Below are 25,200 nucleotides of genomic sequence, written 5' to 3' on the forward strand. Positions count from 1 at the left end.
CATTACATCCCTCTGTGCAGCTTTTCTTAATGTCATATCGATATTGGACGCCGTTTCTACTGCAACCCTCAACGCCGATATAGGTTATCTTTGCTAGTAGCTTCTCGTTATCGCTATAGCAACCTTTTACAGCTGCTTTATATATCTTTCCTAACAGGACGTATGTTACGGGACGGATAAGAATGGGCAGCCTAGACTACTTTGATTTAAGCTAATTATTTACTACAGTTCATATTTTTTGACGAATAGCTATTTCATAGCAATTTTACGATGTATTTAACCTTTAACTCTTCTTCAAATCTTAGTAATATTGACTATTGTAATACATTTTATGCTGATAATACACGCTGACTTCTGATTGGTTGACACTGATGTCATACACAGAACAGTGTGTAGGACTAGTGCTATTTAAGACCACTCCCTGCCTATCCATTTGGTAGTCAGTTCAGAATCGTGGATTTGCGCATCATGCTCCATGGAAGTCCACCTGCCGTTCTGGATGTATGTAGTTTGTAATCTTATTTCAGTGTATATACCTTAGTGTAGGGATCTATTTGTACGTGTGTTATTTCGGAGTCTGAAGATGACTCGTAGCCGGCCGTGGTGACCGAGCGGTTCTAGGCGCTACAGTCTGAAACCGTGCGACCGCTACGGTGGCAGGTTCGAATCCTGCCTCGGACATGGATGTGTGTGATTTCCTTAGGTTAGTTAGGTTTAAGTAGTTCCAAGTTCTAGGGGACTGATGACCTCAGAAGTTAAGTCCCATAGTGCTCAGAGCTGTTTTGATGATCTGTAAGGATTGAAAGCGGTCACTCTGATTAAAAGAAATTTGCGATCAAGACTGTTTTTTTAAGTATCATATCAATATAAGATCGCTGATAAGGTTTTCAAAAAAATTTATTTTCCTTGAGTATTTCAGAGTTATATTCATCTCTTGTATAAATTATTGATTCTCATTTTCGTGTTTTCTGGGTTTCCAGCGGCTGAGAGAGTATTGTCAGTAATTTACATCGGCTCCTGAACTGTCTGATTAAAGAGAATGAAAGCCAAACCCGGAATCGGCTGTCTCAGAAAATAGTTCTTTGAAATTTCACATAGTAGAACCAAATAGTCTTCTGAAGTTTCTTGTTCACTGTTGAATATCTGTTCAGTGGTACTGATCGGAAACTTAATATTCTTGGAAAGTTATTTGCATTCACTGAAACCTAAGATAAATTATTTATAGGTAAGCTCTGTTGTGTTCGTTCTGTTTCATTAATACATGAGCTATTACTTTGTGGTGTGGTTTGTGATCTATGAGTAGTGTAAGTAGGCTGTTTAGGTTTTCTTATTGGTAACGCCACGTAGCGTTCTGTCTGAAAATCACTGGCTGTGCCGTGTGCAGTCTGTGTCTAGTTCGCATTGTTGTCTGCCATTGTAGTGTTGGGCAGGTGGATGCTAACAGCGCGCAGCTTTGTGCAGTTGGAGGTGAGCCTCCAGCAGTGGAGGATGTGGGGAGAGAGATGGTGGAGTTTTGAAATTTGTAAGATTGGATGTCATGAACTGCTATATATATTATGACTTTTGATGATATGAAGCTAAATACATTGTTTGTTCTCTATTAAAATCTTTCATTTGCTAACTATCCCTATCAGTAGTTAGTGCCTTCTGTAGTTTGAATCTTTTATTTAGCTGGCAGTAGTGGAGCTCACTCTATTGCAGTAGTTCGAGTAACCAAGATTTTTATGAGGTAAGCGATTTGTGAAACATATAGGTTAATGTTAGTCAGGGTCATTCTTTTGTAGGGATTTTTGAAAGTCAGATTGCATTGCGCTAAAAATATTGTGTGTCAGTTTAAGCACAGTCTTGCACAATTTTTCAAAGGGGACGTTTCAGTTATGTTCAAATAATAAAAACAGTAAGTGAAAGTTCTCTTAAAAAATTAAAATTATACACAGTAAAGAAACTAGTTTTGTCGTAATGTGAAAGCAAATCTGCACTGTGATAATAATTAATTATCGTATTGAAAAGGGATGTCTTCCATACTGTAAAAGTTAGCAATCTGACTCCAAAAATTTTGTGCAGTATAAACTTCCTGAATAATTAACTTGGACATGAAACCTAGATCTCTGAATAACATAAGTTGGCCCTGATTGAATAAATAAAAATAATAGTATTTTCTTCTTTCGTCTGTTCTGTGCAAATCTGGATATCGTGTTGCAGTAGTTCTCTGTGGTATAGTGGTACAGCTGCAAATTACTGCAGCTGCACAGAGAGACTCGAGAGGTGCAGTAAGTTCTCTGTTAACTGCAGATAGAACTGTTTATCGAACATACTTGGCAGAATGATCCATTGAAAAAGAATTAGAATTGTTGGAGAAATGTTGGTAAGAAAATGAAATATGCGCATAAATTACAACACTATGTTCTTAATATATATACACTCCTGGAAATTGAAATAAGAACACCGTGAATTCATTGTCCCAGGAAGGGGAAACTTTATTGACATATTCCTGGGGTCAGATACATCACATGATCACACTGACAGAACCACAGGCACATAGACACAGGCAACAGAGCATGCACAATGTCGGCACTAGTACAGTGTATATCCACATTTCGCAGCAATGCAGGCTGCTATTCTCCCATGGAGACGATCATAGAGATGCTGGATGTAGTCCTGTGGAACGGCTTGCCATGCCATTTCCACCTGGCGCCTCAGTTGCACCAGCGTTCGTGCTGGACGTGCAGACCGCGTGAGACGACGCTTCATCCAGTCCCAAACATGCTCAGTGGGGGACAGATCTGGAGATCTTGCTGGGCAGGGTAGTTGACTTACACCTTCTAGAGCACGTTGGGTGGCACGGGATACATGCGGACGTGCATTGTCCTGTTGGAACAGCAAGTTCCCTTGCCGGTCTAGGAATGGTAGAACGATGGGTTCGATGACGGTTTGGATGTACCATGCACTATTCAGTGTCCCCTCAACGATCACCAGAGGTGTACGGCCAGTGTAGGGGATCGCTCCCTACATCATGATGCCGGGTGTTGGCCCTGTGTGCCTCGGTCGTATGAAGTCCTGATTGTGGCGCTCACCTGCGCGGCGCCATACACGCATACGACCGTCATTGGCACCAAGGCAGAAGCGACTCTAATCGCTGAAGACGACACGTCTCCATTCGTCCCTCCATTCACGCCTGTCGCGACACCACTGGAGGCGGGCTGCACGATGTTGGGGCGTGAGCGGAAGACGGCCTAACGGTGTGAGGGACTGTAACCCAGCTTCATGGAGACGGTTGCGAATGGTCCTCGCCGATACCCCAGGAGCAACAGTGTCCCTAATTTGCTGGGAAATGGCGGTGCGGTCCCCTACGGCACTGCGTAGGATCCTACGGTCTTGGCGTGCATCCGTGCGTCGCTGCGGTCCGGTCCCAGGTCGACGAGCACGTGCACCTTACGCCGACCACTGGCGACAACATCGATGTACTGTGGAGACCTCACGCCCCACATGTTGAGCAATTCGGCGGTACGTCCACCCGGCCTCCCGCATGCCCACTATACGCCCTCGCTCAAAGTGCGTCAACTGCACATACGGTTCACGTCCACGCTGTCGCGGCATGCTACCAGTGTTAAAGACTGCGATGGAGCTCCGTATGCAACGGCAAACTGGCTGACACTGACGGCGGCGGTGCACAAATGCTGCGCAGCTAGCGCCATTCGACGGCCAACTCCGCGGTTCCTGGTGTGTCCGCTGTGCCGTGCGTGTGATCATTGCTTGTACAGCCCTCTCGCAGTGTCTGGAGCAAGTATGGTGGGTCTGACACACCGGTGTCAATGTGTTCTTTTTTCCATTTCCAGGAGTATATATATATATATATATATATATATATATATATATATATATATATGAATTTTGAGGTTCGACGATGACATTGTAATTCTTTCACAGACAGTAAAGGACTTAGAAGGGCCGTTGAACGGAATGGATAGTGCCTTGAAATGAGGATGAAGATGAACATCAGCAAAAGCAAAACGAGGATAATGGAATGTAGCCAAATTAAGTCGGGTGATGCTGAGTCAGTTAGATTAACAAATGAGGCACTTAAAGTAGTAAAGGAGTTTTGCTATTTGGGGAGCAAAGTAGAGACGATATAAAATGTAGACTGGTATTAGCAAGGGAAGCGTTTCTGAAGTAGAGATATTTGTTAACATCGAGTATAGATTTAAGTGTTAGGAAGTCGTTTCTGAAAGTATTTGTATGGAGTGTAGCCGTGTATGGAAGTGAAACATGGACGGTAAATAGTTTGCACGAGAAGAGAATAGAAGCTTTCGAGATGTGGTGCTACAGAAGAATGCTGAAGATTAGATGGATAGATTACATAACTAATGAGGAGGTACTGAATAGAACTGGGGAGAAGAGGAGTTTGTGGCATAACTTGACAAGAAGAAGGGACCGGTTGGTAGATGTTCTGAGGCATCAAGGGACCACACATTTAGCATTGGAGGGCAGCGTGGAGGTTAAAAATCGTAGAGAGAGACCAAGAGATGAATACCCTAAGCAGAGTCAGAAGTATGTAGGTTGCAGTAAGTACTGGAAGATGAAGAAGCTTGCACAGGATAGAGTAGCATGAAGAACTGCATCAAACCAGTCTCAGAACTGAAGACCACAACAACAACACATACTGAGAAAAGCGCTCAAGGCAGATTTTTAAATTTATTGACATTCTCAACATCCAAACAATACACTTTCCTATCTCTCAAATCTATCAACTTTCAGTACAATAACCAAGTTAGATCGATGGTGCGGCAATAGCGAAAAAAGAGTAACTTCATTATTGTATTTACCTGAAATCCCATTAGATTTCTTCCTTCGCCCGTCAGATCTATAATCATGTCGATTGAATAAAAATGATACATTGAGACATTAAATTTGAATCATAATATTGCCATAGTTTCCTCACTCTGATATTGTTTTACATTATCAGCCTAACTCTAATGCAGTCGAATTTCGACTTTCTCTGTACCAAAGTTAAACATTGTCTGCTATACTGCGCCCTCGCACAGGTCAAAGATACTCACTTAACTTTTCTCGATACAGCTTACAACATCACAATCGATTCAGATACTATATACCAAAGTTATACATGACACCCGTCAAAACCCGGCGGTCTGGCGGACGAAAATATCATACGCGAGGTGATGTCAGTGATATTGCTCAGACGGGGAGAGTTTACTTTAGAAAAAGATTCAGATGTAGAACGGAGAATATAAAAGTTTAGAGATACAATACGAGTACACAGGTAATAATAAAACTATACGTGACAGAAAAGAAGTACAAATTATTGTTGGACATAAGCAATTGCATAACTGAAAATACTCACAAATCATTGCTGGACATAAATATACTGTTAGAAGTATAGTATTTTCTAAATATTGGGGTAGGGGGGGGGGGGAGGCACTCACTGTAGTGCACAGTGCATTACGTGTATAGACTCTTTGTACAGAGAGTCGCTAAAATACATATATGCACGGAATATAGTATTGTCTGAAGTTCAAAGAAAATGTTTATCACCACCCTACGTTGCTGCACAAAAAGTGTCCTAAGAGTGGTAAACTTGTAAATAACTGCCAACCATAAGCGCGTCGGCAAACTATATGAAACACTGAGGGAAAATATTGCAGTCCCACAGAGAATAACAGTACCAATATCATTTGAAAAGCACAGTGAGACAATCTTGCAGACCCACTGGCACTCTCATCGGACTATCTCGTTAGAACTGGTCTGTTCTTTCAGTCCCACTGGTACCGACACGAGAAGTGTTTGATATCAGTGACCAGTGCAGGACGATCTTGCAGTCCTACTAGTAACAACACCAGAGGTATATTTGATATTGGCCATAAGGAGGAGGTAGCAAGCTCAGAATGTGCAAAAAAAATATCATCCATCCACAGTGTAGCAAGAAACGAACCACTTATTACAAACATGTCTCCACGAGACCTCCAAATTATGTATTTTCTTAAGTGGAGTCCAGGCTAATCACAGGCCAAGGTATAATCAAATATAAGAGCTAACAGTGGCGCCCAATGACAATATTTCAATATCTGTGCACAGTGAAGATAAAGTACAAATGTTTCATATACGAGAAGAGTGTATGTCCAGGCAATGAGGTACTATGGTGAATAGTATACATATTACATCGACAAATAAAATGAGAAAGATAGTATCAGAATACAGTGCATCGGAACACTGACGAAATGGCTTAACTAAGCAAATAACTGGTTTTTCAAAAATATTTACGAAGACCATACGTCAGATTAATATGCAAAGTCAGTTTTGGTGTGACAAGAATGTTTGACCTTAAGGAGCAAAAATATCAGAATATAGTACATATTTTCGTTGCCAGGGGCTGATGGCCCTGTCTAACAGGTACGTGACATATTCGTCTTTTTCACAAAAGTCACTTTATATCCGACACTGTTTATGGCCTATATACAGGGTGTTTCAAACAGGTATGGCCAACCTTTCAGGAAACATTCCTCACACACAAATAAAGAAAAGATGTTATGTGGATATGTATCCGGAAACGCTTAATTTCCATGTTAGAGCTCATTTTAGTTTCGTCATTATGTACTGTACTTCCTCGATTCACCGCCAGTTGGCCCAATTGAAGGATGGTAATGTTGACTTCGGTGCTTGTGTTGACATGCGACGCATTGCTCTACAGTACTAGCATCAAGCACATCAGTACGTAGCATCAACAGGTTAGTGTTCATCACGAACGTGGTTTTGCAGTCAATGCAATGTTTACAAACGCGGAGTTGGTAGATGCCCATTTGATGTATGGATTAGCACGGGGCAATAGCCGTGGCGCGGTACGTTTGTATCGAGACAGATTCTTAGAACGAAGGTTTCCCGACAGGAAGACTTTCGAAGCAATTGGTCGGCGTCTTAGGGAGCACGGAACATTCCAGCCTATGACTCGCGACTGGGGAAGACCTAGAACGACGAGGGCACCTGCAATGGACGATGCAATTCTTCGTGCAGTTGACGATAACCCTAATATAAGCGTCAGAGAGGTTGCTGCTGTACAAGGTAACGTTGACCACGTCACTGTATGGAGAGTGCTACGGGAGAAGCAGTTGTTTTCGTACCATGTACAGCGTGTGCAGGCACTATCAGCAGCTGATTGCCCTCCACGGGTACACTTCTGCGAACGGTTCATTCAACAATGTGTCAATCCTCATTTCAGTGCAAATGTTCTCTTTACGGATGAGGCTTCATTCCCACGTGATCAAATTGTAAATTTTCACAATCAACATGTGTGAGCTGACGAGAATCCGCAAGCAATTGTACAATCACGTCATCAACACAGATTTTCTGTGAACGTTTGGGCAGGCATTGTTGGAGATGTCTGCACTGGGCCCGATGTTCTTCCACCTACGCTCAATGGAGCACGTTATCATGATTTCATACGGGATTCTCTACCTGTGCTGCTAGGATATGTGCCTTTACTAGTACGACACAACATGTGGTTCATGCACGATGGAGCTCGTGCACATTTCAGTCGAAGTGAACAGATCCGGTGAGCGATGGATTGGCAGAGGCGGACCAATTCCATAGCCTCCACGCTCTCCTGACCTCAACCCTCTTGACTTTCATTTATGGGGGCATTTGAAAGCTCTTGTCTGCGAACCCCGGTGCCAAATGTAGAGACTTTTCGTGCTCGTATTGCGGACGGCTGTGACACAGTACGCCTTTCTCCAGGGCTGCATCAGCGCAACAGGGATTCCATGCGACGGAGGGTGGCTGGATGTATCCTCGCTTACGGAGGACATTTTGAACATTTCCTGTAACAGAGTGTTTGATGTCACGCTGGCACATTCTGTTGCTGTGTGTTTCCATTCCACGATTAATGTGATTTGAAGACAAGTAATAAAATGAGCTCTAACATGGAATGTAAGCGTTTCCGGACACATGTCCACATAACATATTCTCTTTCTTTGTGTATGAGGAATGTTTCCTGAAATTTTGGCCGTACCTGTTTGTCACACCCTGTATACGTATTCTACCAGGCCACAGAACAATAGTAAACACGAACAACACTACTGCCCTCTAGTGGACATTATATCTCTCAAAGAGAATTGCAGCTGTAATAATTGACATAATCATCGATGATGTTTACGTCTGCGAAGTTATACTGACACTCGACCTAGTCTTTTGTGTGCTTCCCTTTTTTTTTATCAAGCAGTGTATAGCCTCTGTGAGTTTGCGACAAAGTGCTGTTAGACATCTCTAGGTTCAGCAACGAAATCTACTGTTGTTTGTTTCCGAGTGCGCGCATGCGCGGCAGTCATTGAAGTGAAGTCTCCAGATTTTGTCGTTAGAAACAGTCGGTCGCAGGAAGTATTCGAATCGAAACCAGATATTGTAATGAACTTTCGTTTAGCTTATCGGAAGAACAACGAGTACCAACGGAGTAGCGTCCAGATTTCAAGCACTCATGAAAGTTTTATTCGAATCTCGTGGTTGATTTTGTTACTTCAGTGTGTTTTATGATGGGTGTGACATACTCCTAGAAGTTGTAGTGGGACTTAGTAGATCAAGTTTTGCATAGGAACCCACGACTGACAACTTCATCCAACGACGCTATAGAGCGTCAAAGCTATAGGCGCGGCGTTTGTAAATGTACGTAGATACCGGATAATTCCATGATGACTTTGCAATGATGGATAAATGTATGAGTCTGAGCCAAGAGTCACCGGTTCTGAGATGTAATAGTCGACTGTTGAGAAGCAAAAATCATTCTGATACCTCTGACAGTGGAATACATGTACTGGTACTGTTGTTGCTACGACTGTATGCAATTTTCAGAAGTGGTAGTATGAACCAACACCAGAAAAAATAACTAGTCAAATTGGGCTCTGAAATACATCTCCACTACTGAGTAAAACATCTCCTTTATTGAAAAAGTGCTCATAGCTTCTAAGATATGCACTTTAGACCCAATGTCTAATAGACATTTTCCTTGTCTTGGTCCATAGTACCAGCTCTGAAAGATGCATACTCTAATGCGCTACATTCTTAGCAATAACAGTACCGGTATGTGTATTTCGCTATCAGGGGTATCAGAATGATTTTCACTTGTAACTTTCGATTTATTCGTTCCCCAACCAGGTTCCCTTAGCTCAAATCAATATATTTATCCTTCTCCATCACCATTAAAACTTTGTAACATCATCACGGATTCACCGCATATGTACATACATTTGCAGGCTCTGACGCGTATATAACTTTGACGCTCCGTAGTGTCGTCCCTCTACAACATGATTTGTGAAACACAATGTATTATTCCTTTCGACAAAAGATATAACTAACTAAAAGTGCCATCTCAATCCATTATGCTTAATGAGCTCCACACGCACGTCATTAAATGACACTAATGATGAAACGATTCATAATTAACAAGAAAAGGAGTAATTATCAACGAAGTGAGCTGGCTGCAGAGCTTATAACATAACACTCATGGTTATCTCTATGCTCCGTTGACATGTCGCGCAACGAAATAGAGAGAATAAATTTGTGTGATTCAGCTTTTGCGTATTGTTATTGGCCGGTACGGAATTGATGAGTGATGCGCTGCACTGTGGCGTCTATATCCGATGCTGAAATGCCCGTAATCAACACGTTTTTGTCCGCGTAGGAAAGGTGATTATCCCCGAAACAACAGATTTTCGGTTAAATAGGTTTTTTCATCGTCATTTCAACCCGAGTGTTCAAACCGCTGAGGATAACAGGCTTCTAAAATAACTGTTATTCAGTTTTGTATTTAAATTATTTCCTGTAATAAAGATATAAATTGACTCCCTCGATTTCAAGATACATAGAATCAAAATATGGAACACGCAAATAAAAGAAAACTTTGTCCAGCCACTATTCTCTGCTTTCCTCGAAAAGTGATAAGTGGTTGAATGGTATAAAAAATCATCACTAGTTTGCTATTGTTTCTAATTTTTTTATGGTCAGCTTAATATCCATGTTGTAATTGAGGATCGTGCCACTGTTTGAGTATTACGAATAATCAGTGATGAAGGGTGAGACGTGAGGTTTCACAACACGATTTTTCATGTTTATTTGTCCGTAATCAAACGCTACAAGCAGGTAAAGGCATATTACGTAGACATAGGCAACAGATCAGCTCCTTTCTACTTAGTTGGAAAACATGAATAAATTGTTAAATTTTAAGTTTTCTTCTCATCTGATGTAGCATGTTTGTTGTGGCTCTTCTAGTTCTTAATCTTTTACAGGAAACGGAGCAAAATAATTCACTAACACCGCACTTCACAAATTAGTTCGATACTGGGGATAGAGCAATTTGTGTTACAATTCATGTCACATGACGACAAGAAGAAACTACCATATACTTGCCATGGGGCAAGTCTTGCGCACTGCATGTAGACATATACCATCATGCCATCAAAGAGACCACGCCACGTGGTAACAGGCACATTATTGCCTCAGAAATGCTGTACCAACTCTTATGCCATGTGTCTTTTGCTTCTTTCTGTCGGCATTGTTATTAAAATAGCACTGATCGCTTTTCTTGTTTTCTATAATAACACAATACTTCAAATTAGTGGTAATTTAAGAAAAAAAATTTACTGAAAAACAAAAACTTTTAGTGCTGCTGTAAAGATTAATTGACATTTAGGTTTTTTTTTACCAAAGTATTAGTAAATGTTAAAGGCAAGGCCTAACAAGTACCGAAAATTAATGGTTATTCACAAACATTTATTTTTTTAGCCGGTCAGTTTTTACCAGCCCTATGTCCATGACATATATCTCTGACGGCTATGGTTTCCCTAGCACAGCGCCCGCACCACCTGCGAGGTGAGATGTTCTACATATAGGCTGTAATCTAAGGTGTAGATGGTGCTGGTTACTGTCACACGTCTAGTCCATCCTACGCTCTCTCTCTCGGCCTCGCTTTTTCTGCAGTTCAATTGCTCATTATGTGTATTTGCTTGGTTCTCACTGCAGGAGGTCACAATTTATTAACTTTCTCCTCTTTTGGTAGTAGTTCATTATGATGATAAATTCTATATTCTGTTTCAATATACGACCAAGAATCCATTCCCACTGTAACATTTTCGCCTACCGCCATGTACCCATTAATTTGCCGATAGTTTTTTTCTGGCAAGTTTTCCAATATGGAAATGTATTAATGTGATTCAAGTACCTGTTAATTAGCCTTTCTGTCACACTCATGATGCCAGTGACACAGTATCTCATGATGTTCGATTAAGAAAACCTTCCATTTATTGAAATTTGAGTTGAACTACTTCTCTAGAACATATAGCAAGCAGTTTTAGGTTAATTACTTAGTGTCAGGTATGTTATTTCAGGATCGATAGGATTACAACTTTACTTTAATTGCTATGAAATTAATAATCTTCTATTGCTTAATGTGATGGCGCATTTTCTCCTTTTCGTAGACACTAGGATTGCTTCTATTAGTTGTCATTTTTCTCTCGCTGCACCAAGTACAAATCGTCATGATGGAACCAAATCAAATGATGTACGCTGCACTGCGATTCTTCCTAGTGCCTTGTAAAATTTTTGGTACTGTTCCGATTTCGTCGGCCGGAGTGGCCGTGCGGTTCTAGGCGCTGCAGTCTGGAGCATAGCGACCGCTACGGTCGCAGGTTCGAATCCGGCCTCGGGCATGGATGTGTGTGATGTCCTTAGGTTAGTTAGGTTTAATTAGTTCTGAAGTTCTAGGCGACTGATGACCTCAGAAGTTAAGTCGCATAGTGCTCAGAGCCATTTCAACTGTTCCGATTTCCTTCGAGAAGAAAAAATCGGAGTTTAACGTTTCGATAGGTGGAAGATACTATTCTGCGCTTATAGCTTTAATGATCCTTGTTTTCATATACTACAGAGCACTAAGGTCACAGCAAATGTATGAGAGTATTGGCGGCTTTGTATGGTATACGCACCATTGCAATGTTCTACTTGCCTACATTACTGGTTTCATAGTAATATTTCGAGGTAATTTTATAAAACACACACGTCAGTAGCTGGTGCATGAGGTTATTTTCAGTTGACTTATATATGTGCAGGAACATTGAGACTTTGCCACTGTCGTGGGTCGGGCGGTGTTTGGAATGATGTTTAGCTCAGCTTTTTTCTAGTGTGCGTTTACATGTGTAGCAGGTCCAAAGTTTCAGTTTGACCTGATAATTCCTATATATTTCTTGTACGCTGCAAGGAATCCAATAATTATTCAGTTTTTCTCCCTTAAGGAGTTACTGTACTGAAGGTTTCCCCGGGCGAACAATTTTTTACTAGATTTATTTGGTGTTTCTTCATAGGACGAACTTGATTGCGCAATATCATCCTCATTGGGAACCAACGCAAGAAGTGGTTCGTCATTATTTTCTTCCAAAGTAGCTGCTGAACATCCTAGTGTTACTATACGAAAACAGCGATCAGGCGCAATCACGAAATCGTCAACGAATTTCAATACGCCAACGGTGATAAAGTTTCAACGCCACACCTCTCCCGTTAGTTTACAGAACTCGCATTGTCTCCTTCGTGACTTGGGAAGAACTGTCAGTGCAGCATACGGGGTGCAGATTGTCTCAGAAGTAACGTGTTCTTTTCTGAACATCGTAATGAACGCTTACGTAATGTTGGTCCAATATCTCATGAACGGATCAGTGGCGTCAAGTCTATCGACAGGAGAGGTTTTATAGGAATATCTACCATGGTCGTTCTTCTCAGTTTGGCGGCTATTCAGAATAGTGTGTAGTAGTGACGCGGTGATGTGGGAGGCCGACCGCACCGAGCAGCTGGTCGGCAAATTGCTGCTACTGGTGACTCCACTGGAGGACCGCGGGCTCCACACAGATCTGCGCAACTTCGCCCACCAACTGAACCGCTACCGACTCAGCTACAGCGCTGCCGGACTCTTCCACATTGACAGGTCACTGCTGACGAGTTGCGTTGCCGCTATCACCACCTACCTCGTCATTCTCGTCGAGTTCGGTCTGAGTAAGCAGCAAGGCGATTCGTGCAGTAGTTGATCACCTATCCACAAGCAGAATCTCTGCCTAGAAACTTCAGAACCAATGAATACACTTCAATGTAACATAACAGCATTTTTGCAGTATGACGTAATAGAAATTTCTTTTATAATTTCTAAACTGACGTCTTTAGCGTTTGAATGTGACGAAGTGTTGTACCCATGTCTAGCAGCGCGGGATTAGCCGAGCGGTCTCAGGCGCTGCAGTCATGGGCTGCGCGGCTGGTCCCGGCGGAGGTTCGATCCTCCTCAGGGCATGTGTGTGTGTATGTTTGTACTTAGGATAATTTAAGTTAAGTGGTGTGTAAGCGTAGGGACTGATGACCTTATCAGTTAAGTCCCATATGAGTTCACACACATTTGAATGTTTTTGTACCCACGTCTTTGCAGCAGATTTTCTCATGAAGCTCTTGTAACTCACCTGCGCATAAAGGTTCATTTTTTGAAAGTCGTAATTGTCGCCAGGTACGATACGTAAGTTAAAAATTTGTCTCGAAGGTGGCTAAAAACTTCCTTTATAACGGTACGAAAGCGTGGCGCCCTGCGACGCCACCCATGGCCATGGGTTCGACGATAAAGGTTCGACATACGCGGGAACAAGGCCTAGAGCTCAGAAGGTCATGTGACGTGTAAAGTGGGTAAATCATGTCACTTTGTCAACAAATTTTATGGAAAATCGGGTAAGCCTCACAGTGGATGTGCGACAATATAGGAAAGTCGTCACAGCCCCTCTTATTCACACTTGATTTCTTCTCTAGGCGGCAGATCAGAACCGCCACGTTCAACATAGAAATCACGCGGATTTCCTGTTAATGGTCGAGGAAGGCTTTCTCAACACACTCCCGCTCAGAATCGACAAGGGGAAGCCTCAAGAGGTGTCATAAAGAGCTTCAAAGAAACCAGTCCTTTTCTTGGAACGTTGAGTATCACACCCTTGCGGCCGGAAACTGACCTCCTTTCACGTGCATCGACATCTTGCTGCTCGAAGCGTCATCGAGCCCAATGGCGACTTCGCATGGTTCTACGCTTTTGCATCGTTAAACAGGAAGGTCTTAGCCAAATCTGAACTTACGTCGGAGTGGGCGTCAATTAAAGAGTTTACAAAATGTGGTTCTGTGATCCTGTTGCCAGTATAGAATTTAGGCAAAGCATTGTAGCTGTTGCAGAATATCTAAGATTAAAAAATTGAATTCACTGTGTGAAATATCCCTACTAAAATACTGTAGAATATAGGTAATGTCATTCCAGCTGATTATTGAGACATATGATAAAGTCTTTCGCTGGAATTTTCTTGTTCATGGAATGTAAGATATCATTAAAGAGATAAAGAAAATACGTATTAAGATCTTTTTGATGAAAATTTGAATGTAATTCATAAAGGCAAAAGCAGAAATGTGACAAGTGTCAGTAATTACCCCTTACAATTCTCTCGATATATAACTATTCCAGACACTGTTAATAGGACCTGCAATTGCACGACAACGTGCCATCTGATCGTAGCATTCGCACCTTTTTCAGTTTCAATAAAAAGTACATAACTTTAAAAAAACGAATTTAATTTGTTAGTGCTTTTAATATGTAACTGAAGATTGTTGCGGAATAATGATCTCATAGTGAGATTGTTTTGCTACATTTATCCCGAGTCTCATCCCAACACTATATGAAAGTAGCTGACATTCCAGAACCACCTTTACCGACGCTGTGAGACCGAACTGGCGAAAAGTAGTATAATTTATGCCATATGAGCTAAAACAGGATATGAACCCAATTAATACGATAAACAGTTTGCACCCGACGGGAGTTGTCAGTTTCAGTAAAATCCTTCTTGACATCTTCAGCGTCAGTTTATATTAAAATACTGACGTAACCCACGTTTCGGTGATGATGAAGCGGTCTTCCTCAGAGAGCAGACCTCGTTCCGATGAACAGATCTACAAATAAGGTTATTTTAATACCACAAATGCGTTGTGAAATGGCGTAGCGTTATACCTAGAATAATTGTAATAATGGCCAGCTGACGTTCATATTGCTAAATTGGCAAACAAAACCGAGAGTCTGGTACAGAATTCAGGCAAGAAAAATATCAAACGTTATCAGAAAATACCACGCTATAATATTGTTCGAAGGTTCATCTATTGAATGACAAGAGCTATTTAATTTTAAATTCCTCTCGAAGGACCTTTATGAAGAATTTTATTCTCATTTGTCTGTGCTTAGAGGATGGAACATTAGAATATTCCACCTTAACACAATGTTAAATGAAAAAAGGTGCAAGTGGGAGAATCTGAGGCTTTTAAGGTATTCTTCACCTATAATCAACTTCATTCATTTTCATTACGGCGTGAATATCGTATACGTGTTCTGCAATGCAACCGCTGCTCTAATGAAGAATCCACCATCAACTGCAGTATTACACAAACTACATTACGTATAGACAGTGATGATTGTTTTCAGGCCACCTTAACTTTTTGCGTTACAGGATGGAAATTAAAGAGATGGCATTATGAATTAGCAAACATACGTATTATCATAATTATTTTGATGAAAGGATACTGCCAAGCCGGAGAAAACCTATAGAATCCTTTTCAATTTGACCTATGGCAATAAAGGAATTACTAATTCGGTTTTCACATTTTTTTACAAATTATATAAGATTCACGTGTACAATTAGGAGAACAAATCCTATAATCCAAATTCTCCAAAACACCACAAAAATCAGCAAATTGCAGTTGATCAGTTGTCAGAGAAATACAACAGATCAGTTCTGGTACATACGTGTCAAAAAAATACAAGCCCACACAGTTTAAGGGCTGTTTCACAAATTACGGTTCATGTTCTTGCTGTTTTCTGCTTTTGAATATTTAGGAACAATACTGACAAGAAGACGACAAATATGTCGTATAAACTGAGTGTGAATTTACACAACAACAAAATGAATCTTTGTACGTCCACAGCAAGTTTGGATATCTGGATATTTCTGTATTGTATTTAGTTGGTACATTATAGATAACTGCGTTGTCTACGAAAAGTCTGAGGTCATTACTAAGTTTTCTGACAGGTCATTAACATCTAACACAGGCATCAAGGGTCACAATACACTTCCCTGATGTAAGCATGAAATTACTTCTGTTTCTGGTAATGACTCTCCCTCAAAGTTGACTTTCTGCGTCCTGCCTACCAAAAATTCTCAGTCGATTCAAACATCTTATTTGTTATCCTGTATGATTGCACTTTCGACGAAAGAGTTGGTACCAAGTCAAACACTTCCCGGAAGTCAAGAAATAGTGCTCGTATTATATTACATCGATCAGTGGCTTCCCGAATTAAACCTAAGAGAAGCACAAACTGGGATTTGCCTCATCGATGTTTTCGGCAAACAGGTTGGTTGACATGAAACAGGTCTGTTCGAGGTACCTAATTATGTTTGAGATTGGAATATGTTCTTACTGGGAAATAATGCCTAGGAAATTTTTTTGTGTAAAACGTCTAAAAGGTCTTCAAATAAAAGTAAGGTTAATAACGTTCTACATATTTATTCTTAACGTCTACATATTTATTCCTCAATATAGTTATCTAGATGTCGAACATATTTCTATAAACGAGATACAATTTTGTTGACACCGTCACTGTAGAATGTATGACGACATTGACGGAGCCACTGTCTCACATCTGCCTGCACCATTTTATCTTTGTCCGAAGAAAGTTCTCGGAGGTGTTACGCAAGTTTTTGGAACAAACGAAAATCGGATTGGGTCGAGTCGCAACTATACGTTGAATAGTCGCTGTCAATGAGTCCAGGGCTAAGGATTGTTGCAGACGTGGCAGCTGCCAGGTGCGTTGCCTTGCCGAAGGAGAGGATGGTCTGTGTGTGGATGAACTGTTCGAATTAGAAACTCGAATGCAGCACCCTGTTTCTCCCGCAGCAACGTAATGGCATTACACATCGCCATGTTACACGCTACTATACTGATACGTCTAGCGGCAAAGAGCTGGAAATACATGGACATGAAGAACAAAGATGTAGAATGTTTATGACGTTTGTTTCATTGAAAAAGCCCTAAGAGTTCTCACGTAAAAAAAATTCATCGGAACTACTTTCAGCGCTCCCTCTCTCGGATTCCCGGCATATGTACATCAGTGTCACTGGACTACAGCTGTATTTCTTCCGTTCCGAAAGAGTTAGTAAGTTTTTGTGATAACGTATAAGCGTATTTAGCATTAATTTTTTTCTAGTGTCATTCCAGATGTCCATTGGAGAGGTATCATTTTCATAGTAACTTACTCTGGATGAGAATATAGTATCAAAGCCTCCACGAGGTATCCTGTGGTAGACTGCAGGAGTCTGAAATATTTTTGTCACGAATCCTTCCAGGTAACCTGCCTCGATCATACTAAAAGCACTTCAGCAGTGTAACATTTCCTTACCGCAATGTGGTGATATTTGTAACTGAAGTATGTTCAACCAACATTTGCTAGTTTTACGATTCTGATTTGCTTGTCATCCAGTTCACCAGTGCATTTCGAATGTTTTTGTCAGTTAAAAAACCTTTGGTGGTCTCCATCCTCCTACCTTCTTTTAGTTCAGACAGTTCTCTTGTGTACACCCCAGAATGCTGTTGTGTTTTGGAGACCTCAAACTTGCAAGTTATAATATCTTCCGGTGATCTTCATCCTCCCTTCTTCTATTAGTTCAGACAATTATTTTGTGTATACCACAAAACATGGTTGTGTTCTTGAGACTGATCTCCTGGATCGTACAGTCGTCGTTGGATGAGACTGTAATCACCCAACAATCAATTGAAAAAAGTCGTTAAGTGTTTGACATACAACATGTTCTGTAGAATTCTCTGAGAACTACATAGACCAGACTGTTCTTAGGCGCACTCAGTTTATGCATATAGTTATGCTCTGTTATGGTGACTTCGTCCAGCTTCTATCTGGGAAGCTCATGGAAGCCGAACGCCTGTGTCAATGGCCAGTAGAGTGCCAGCTAGGCAGGATACTGAGTGAATTGCGGCAGACATGGAAGCTACGCATCGCAGGAAAACGACCGAGCCCCCAAGTCTGCAGGCGAATCACAATGAACTCAGAGAAGCTGGGAGATATCATCATACTAGCGATACAGGAGAACTTTGTAAGGAGGTCTATGTACTGCACAATAATAAATATTCAGGTGCCAGAATTTCAAAAAAGAGCCTCTGGAAGGTGAAAATGTTCAAGTCTGAAGTCACTAGGGGAGCTGACGGCGAGAGAAAGCCACGACACGATGTTATTTCCATACCCACCGCTGCAGAACACACGGGAAGCGCCGGCACATATACCCAACCTTCTTAACAAATGCCTGACAGTTGCATCGGGGCTGCTGACTGTCCAGTGCTTGGTGTCAGCCCTAGTGGCAGTCGCAGCTATCCAGTGAGAGGGCAGGCAATTGAGGTCGACCTCAGACCGGCTAGCTTTTCTTCATAATCTGTGGAGACATAAGTCCAGCTGGAAGGACGCTGGTACCGCCAGCTGCAAGGTCGACTTACGAGACGACGTTGATGGAACACAGAGGCCATCATCACCCTAGAGGCCACTGCAGGCTCATCTGTGTGAGCAGGATGCTGTCCTTCATCCGCCTTCGCGAGGAAGTGTCACTCATGACACCGGTCCAAAGGAGAGATAAGTAGACTGACTGGGCGCGGGTTGGGTTCTCTGCCAAAGGTGAGGTTTGTTTAGCGCAGCAGAAGCAAGTGAAGGTAAAGATACTACTCTTTTTTTTGCCTTACTGATTCATACAGTTCAGATATTTTTTTTTTTGTATTCCATACTCCAGAATTCCCTGGTAATACTTCGGCGTCGTGCCTGCAGTCGCAGACATCTGGCAGGCAGCGTGCACGCACTGCCCGGTAGACAGAGCGTGGCGCTGGCGTCTCAGATGCGTGAGGCGAGCTGCGATGTGAGGAGGCGGCCGCACTCTAGTCACGGACGTCCTCTAATAACGAAAGTCGCTCCGTCACAGTGGCACGACAATGGTGTCGCCCGGATCCGAGGTCAGGACTGCTGAAGACTATCGGCTGGTGCACTGTTGACTGCTCAGGCTAAGTAGACAGGCAAAGTATCAAAATATCCACGGGTGTACTGCCGGTCTGTAGTGTCCAACGGGCACAATATTTCGGCGATCAAACATGTCCCCATCATCAGGTGAACTGACGGACTGAGCTTCTATGAACGCGCCGGCACGGAGATCCGTATGCTATGGCTGCTCAGGGGGAAATGGGTTCGGTCGCGGCTGCGGCCGATTTAAATACCCTCCGCCCGAGGCTCGCTCCCTCCGTCGTCCGCGCCCCGCGCCACGGTAGCGTGGTGGAACAGATTGCGACGGCGTCTGAGATGACGTCGGTGTGATGGCTCTGTCCGCCGTGGTCGTCACAACTGTGCGTTTGCTCGATTTACTCTTGATTAACCCAATCGCTGGTTCCCTAGCCTTGCTAAGATTATAGCCACAGTCTCTTAGCTGCAGCATCCCGGACGAGCAGTTCGGATTCCGAGAAGAGCATGCCACTTCCCACCAGCTGTTGCGGGTGGTAGAACCGCCCATGAGGGCACTGGAAACAAGGGAATTCCTTGGCGCAGTGTTCCTCGACGTCTCCCGAGCGTTTGACTCGGTGTGGCACGACGGTCTCGAGTTCAAACTCTTTGAACAAGGGATACCGACGTCTCACATGACGTTGCTGCGGTCGTACCTGTCCGAACGAACCTTCCACGTGAGGGCTGACGACGGTACGTCCACAGACCGGTTGAAATTCAACGCCACAAAGAGCCAGGCAGTCGTCTTCACTCGAAGACTTCTGCCGCCAGGGCTTACGTCGCTCGAAATCCTGGGAGAACCTATCCCATGGAGTGGGACGGCGAAATACCTAGGGGTCACCCTAGACCGCAGGCTCACCTGGAAGCATCACATCAGTGATGTGAAAGGGAGAGCAATTGGACGCCTCCGCGCCCTGTATCCACTGCTAAACCCGCAGTCGACATTGCCACCGCAACACGGCATCACGCTTTACCTAACATTGGTTCGCCCACTGTTAGGGTATGCGGCCGTGGTCTGGGGGAAAGCCGCATATGCTCACATTGTGACTCTGCAACGGATACAGAACCGCGTCCTGAAGACTGCTATGCATCTTCCGAGGCGCTTTTCGACGCGCCAACTCCACGAGGACACCGGAATCCTGCCTCTCCGAGAAAGGTTCCGCGCCATCGCCAGGAAGTTCTAAGAGAGGACGGAACACTCCCGCAACCGGCTCATCCGTGGACTGGGCCAACAACCACATCACAGGCCAACCACGCGTTGGCCTGACCTGCTGAGGGATTAAGTTTTACTAATCCCTCAACAGAGTGTGTCTTTCTCTTTTTCAGGCAAAACCAGACAGGAACATTCGACTAGACTGTTAATATATATTTCTCTCCCCTACAGGAACTGCAGGAACGACATATGTATGTCTATACTGCACCACCTCGAGCCAAGGACAGGCTCGTCATTCCAGCGTCAGCGTCAGCGCGTGAGCGTCAGCGTGTCCGCCGTGGTCGTCACAACTATGCGTTTGCTCGATTTACTCTTGATTAACCCAATCACTGGTTCCCAAGCCTTGCTAAGATTATAGCCACAGTCTCTTAGCTGCAGCAGCTAAGAGACTGTGGCTATAATCTTAGCAAGGCTAGGGAACCAGCGATTGGGTTAATCAAGAGTAAATCGAGCAAACGCACAGTTGTGACGACCACGGCGGACAGAGCCATCACACCGACGTCATCTCAGACGCCGTCTCAATCTGTTCCACCGCGCGACCGTGGCGCGGGGCGCGGACGGCGGAGGGAGCGCGCCGCGGGCGGAGTGTATTTAAATCTGCCGCTGCCGCGACCGAACCCAGTGCCCCCTGAGCAGCCATAGCGTACGGATCTCCGTCCCGGCGCGTTCACAGGAGCTCAGTCCGTCAGTTCACCTGATGATGGAGACATGTTTGATCGCCGAAATATTGTGCCCGTTGGACACTACAGACCGGCAGTACACCCGTGGATATTTTGATTATCAAATACGCCGGGAGAAACTCAAGAATCACAGGCAAAGTATCCAGTACAGCAGCACCGCAGCATCCAACCGTATCGGCTCGAAACTTACTTCTGAAGCGCCATTGAACTACTATAGCTCACAACAGACTGAAATAAACGAGCTTCAAGTACAATATGAGATTTGTAACGGTAGTATTGTCTGTAATCAGTAACGCTACACGAATTCTTAATGTGGTGTACTAGATAATAGTTGAGTACAACAAAGATAAGAGATTTCTGTCAACAGCTCATCTCATATTTGTGGGATGTTTACTGTTAGAGTACTTTATTAAGGCAGTCAGAATTCAATTGCCTAGAGGGTGCATCTCACACTCTGGTACACTGAAAGCTGTAGCCGTGGGCCTAGTACCACCATCAGGTGTCTGTTTCTATTTAAATGCAATTTTAATCATCAGAGATCTTAATTCAATTTCTTAATTGCAGTTGCATCGCCTGTATTATATAATTCAGACTAAGCTAAGTTTCCCCATTTTTTTTCCTCTTTGCTCATTCAGTGAGATATCTTGGTGGAAGCATAAACGACATTCATTGCTCACAACACAACCATTTGGCAGGAAGGTGTGATTGCAAAAACGGCGCTTTAAGTGATATGTGGACTTGAAACTGTTCATAACAATGGATCAGGTGATCCAAAAGTTCTTTTAAATATTTTGATTTGAAGTTTACTGCAAAACATTTGGAAAACATTTTATACGAATTTCTGAGGGAAAACTTCGGTTGGTTACATCAATGGTTTAAGCTCAACATTTTTCATTCCGAGAGTTATAGACTATCTATTGGGTCAAATTTTCTGTGAGTAGTTTCCTTGTCCCTGCAACAGTCGCTCAGGAAGCAACAGTTCATGGTTTGACTTGATTGCAGTTTCAATGACATGGCAATAAAAACATGGCATACTTCCCACAGGTACGTCAAATAGGCTACTCCTTCCAGGATATATAAAAAACTAAGGCATATCTTAGGGTAATGCGACAAAAAGGAAATCCCACAATGTGCATTGAACTAGTGTGGAAGCGGCGATTGGGGAAAGAAAGGAAGGAAGGCAGGATGGATGAAATGATAGCATTTGGCGGAGGACATATTTTAAACACTGATCACACCTTTACATAAATATGAAATATTTAATTACTACAAGATACACACTTGTTGGAAGTGTATACAATACAGTATATATATATATATATATATATATATATATATATATATATATATATATATATATATATATATATATGTGTGTGTGTGTGTGTGTGTGTGTGTGTGTGTGTGTTTGTGTGTATGAGAAGGGTAGTTCGATAAGCACTGACTGGCAAATATATCGTATAACTTGAGATAATGCGACAGCATAGAATTTCGAAGATGGCCTTTGCTTCACTAGTTCAATGCACATCATGGAATTCCCATGTTGTCACATTATCCTAAGATATACCATAGATGCCATATATAAACATATGCGCTGCTCAAAATTCTATGAGGTAGCATTGCTCTTCATTCACTCCCCCCCCTTCCCCTCCGCCCCTCCCCTCCCGTCCACGATCCCTTTCAAGTAATCTATCTCTTTGTTTTTATACCTTACAATTCCAGTCACAAATTGCTATTACATTTTTGTCTTCGTTAACAATCTGAAGAGTTTCTGTTGTCTCATCTTACATTCATTTCTAAATCTCTTCAGCATCTAAGGCGCTGATAGGCATATAACCTTCTAAAACTGTGGCTGTGAATCTTGCTTTTATGAATTTTATCTCCATAGCTAAGCCAGTTTTAATTCTGTACGATCGGTAGCTGATCATTTTCATCTACTGCGGTCATTCTCAGTCCCAGCGGAAATGCAGTATCAATGTCGGGTACAAGAAGTACGTTAAATTAACACCACAGTTAATTTTATCAACAGCTCTGGGGGTGTGGGAGTGAGAAATATTTTTTTACTGACCACCTAGACGCATTTTATTTCCTAAAAGATACACACTTGTTGGAAGTGTATAGAATACAGTAATTTCTTGATCTGAAATGTATGCTACAGTGTAAGCTGATGAAATGTTCCTCTGCGACTGGGAGTTGGTCGCTTGACTGAGATTGTTTGTCTATCATTAAATAAATAAATATTACAGCAGATATTGGTGGTTTCCATGATGTTGTTCTTTAGGTTATGGGATCAATGCTACCGGAGGTGTTGTTGAATCTGTCTCTGACAGTGATGACAGTTGAATGCATAGATACAATGTGAATTAATTTTGCTTTTGCACTTCTAAGGCAGCATAAGCACCGAACTGATGAGAACAGATTCCTGTTAACTACCAGAAGCCACAGACGAATGTGCTTAGAGAGGCCGCACCAACGCAAGGGAACTACTAAGGTGAAAGCTCCTCATCCATGAAGGATTCTGTGACTAACAAGTAGAAGTAGGACATGATGCAGATTTGCATGCACTAGAAAGTTAGAACCTAGCCACCATGGTACAGAGAGATTAATAATTAAAGTATGTAATGCTGCATGGTCGAATTACGTTTAAAATAAGTAACATGAATAAGGGGACAAATAAAGCATCAGTGTAACTTCTTAGTGTGCGTTGCCTACACTCAATGGCAAGTATTCGTTCAGGAACAAATCGATTATTCTCTTTTGATTGACAGGACCTTACCCTATTGTTCTTCTAGCGGATTACGATTCCCTGCGAATAATCCATCAATATGATATTGTTTGGTAAAGTGGCATCCTATGTCATCTCGGCCTCTCCCACCCTCTCAAAAACCCAGCACCAATTATGATATCAGATTAATTGACTAATTAATTAACCTGACTTAAAAAATTGGCTACAAATAGCTCAACTGTGCCACTTTAGGTACTCACATGATGCTTCAGGTTGTTCGAATAGTTCCTACCTCTGTATCAATTTGCTCGACTAATTAATTAATTAAAACGATATCCCCCAGTTTTCTTTGTCCTGCTACATTATGGAAATATGTATTATGGAAATACTGATTGATCGCTTGCAGTATAATATTGTTTAAACAGTTTAGACAATGTTTGGATTATTTGTTATTTAAACCAGGATACAATGCAGGGTATGGAATGTAGTTCATTTAAATAAATTGTCAGGAAATCGATTGCAGTGTGTGGAATATTTAAACAACTGTGCTCCTTTTTCATTCTGATTTCATAAAGAAACACATAATTATGCTGTCGTAGATTGCTTATACGTAACTGAATATCGTTCTCGAGCGTCACCTAGCGTGCAGGGTGTCGCTGCTGCACACCCCAGGACCCATGACGTCTGTTGGTTGCCTCACCAAGCTGGCCTGTTCAGCATCACGCTCGTGCTTACTCATTGGGGGGGGGGGGGGGGGGGGGCACGTAACCGGCTATGTCCGTGTCCGCAGCTGCAAGTAGCAGTGAGCTAATTCTAGGAAACAAAAGCTTCAGGTGGCGGCAACCCTTTGAAATTTTATACCAGAGAAATTTCTGTGTGTCCCCTGGCAATTCAAGTGGTACGTATGTGTGAACCAGCCTGTCAAATACCAGCGAGCATGAGAGACGCCTCCCTCCCAAAGCAGATAACTTACCTGGAATTGGTCCAGAAATACTGATGAAGTTACTAAATAATTGATATCCAGTCACACAATGATGATGTAGGGGATATAAGGCAGATGCGGTAGCTATTTCACACACACGAGCATAGTCAAATCCACTCCTGGAAATTGAAATAAGAACACCGTGAATTCATTGTCCCAAGAAGGGGAAACTTTATTGACCCATTCCTGGGGTCAGATACATCACATGATCAAACTGACAGAACCACAGGCACATAGACACAGGCAACAGAGCATGCACAATGTCCGCACTAGTACAGTGTATATCCACCTTTCGCAGCAATGCAGGCTGCTATTCTCCCATGGAGACGATCGTAGAGATGCCGGATGTAGTCCTGTGGAACGGCTTACCATGCCATTTCCACCTGGCGCCTCAGTTGGACCAGCGTTCGTGCTGGACGTGCAGATCGCGTGACACGACGCTTCATCCAGTCCCAAACATGCTCAGTG

The sequence above is a fragment of the Schistocerca gregaria genome, chromosome 4, assembly GCF_023897955.1.
Source record: "Schistocerca gregaria isolate iqSchGreg1 chromosome 4, iqSchGreg1.2, whole genome shotgun sequence".
NCBI classification, from domain to species: Eukaryota; Metazoa; Arthropoda; class Insecta; order Orthoptera; family Acrididae; genus Schistocerca; species Schistocerca gregaria.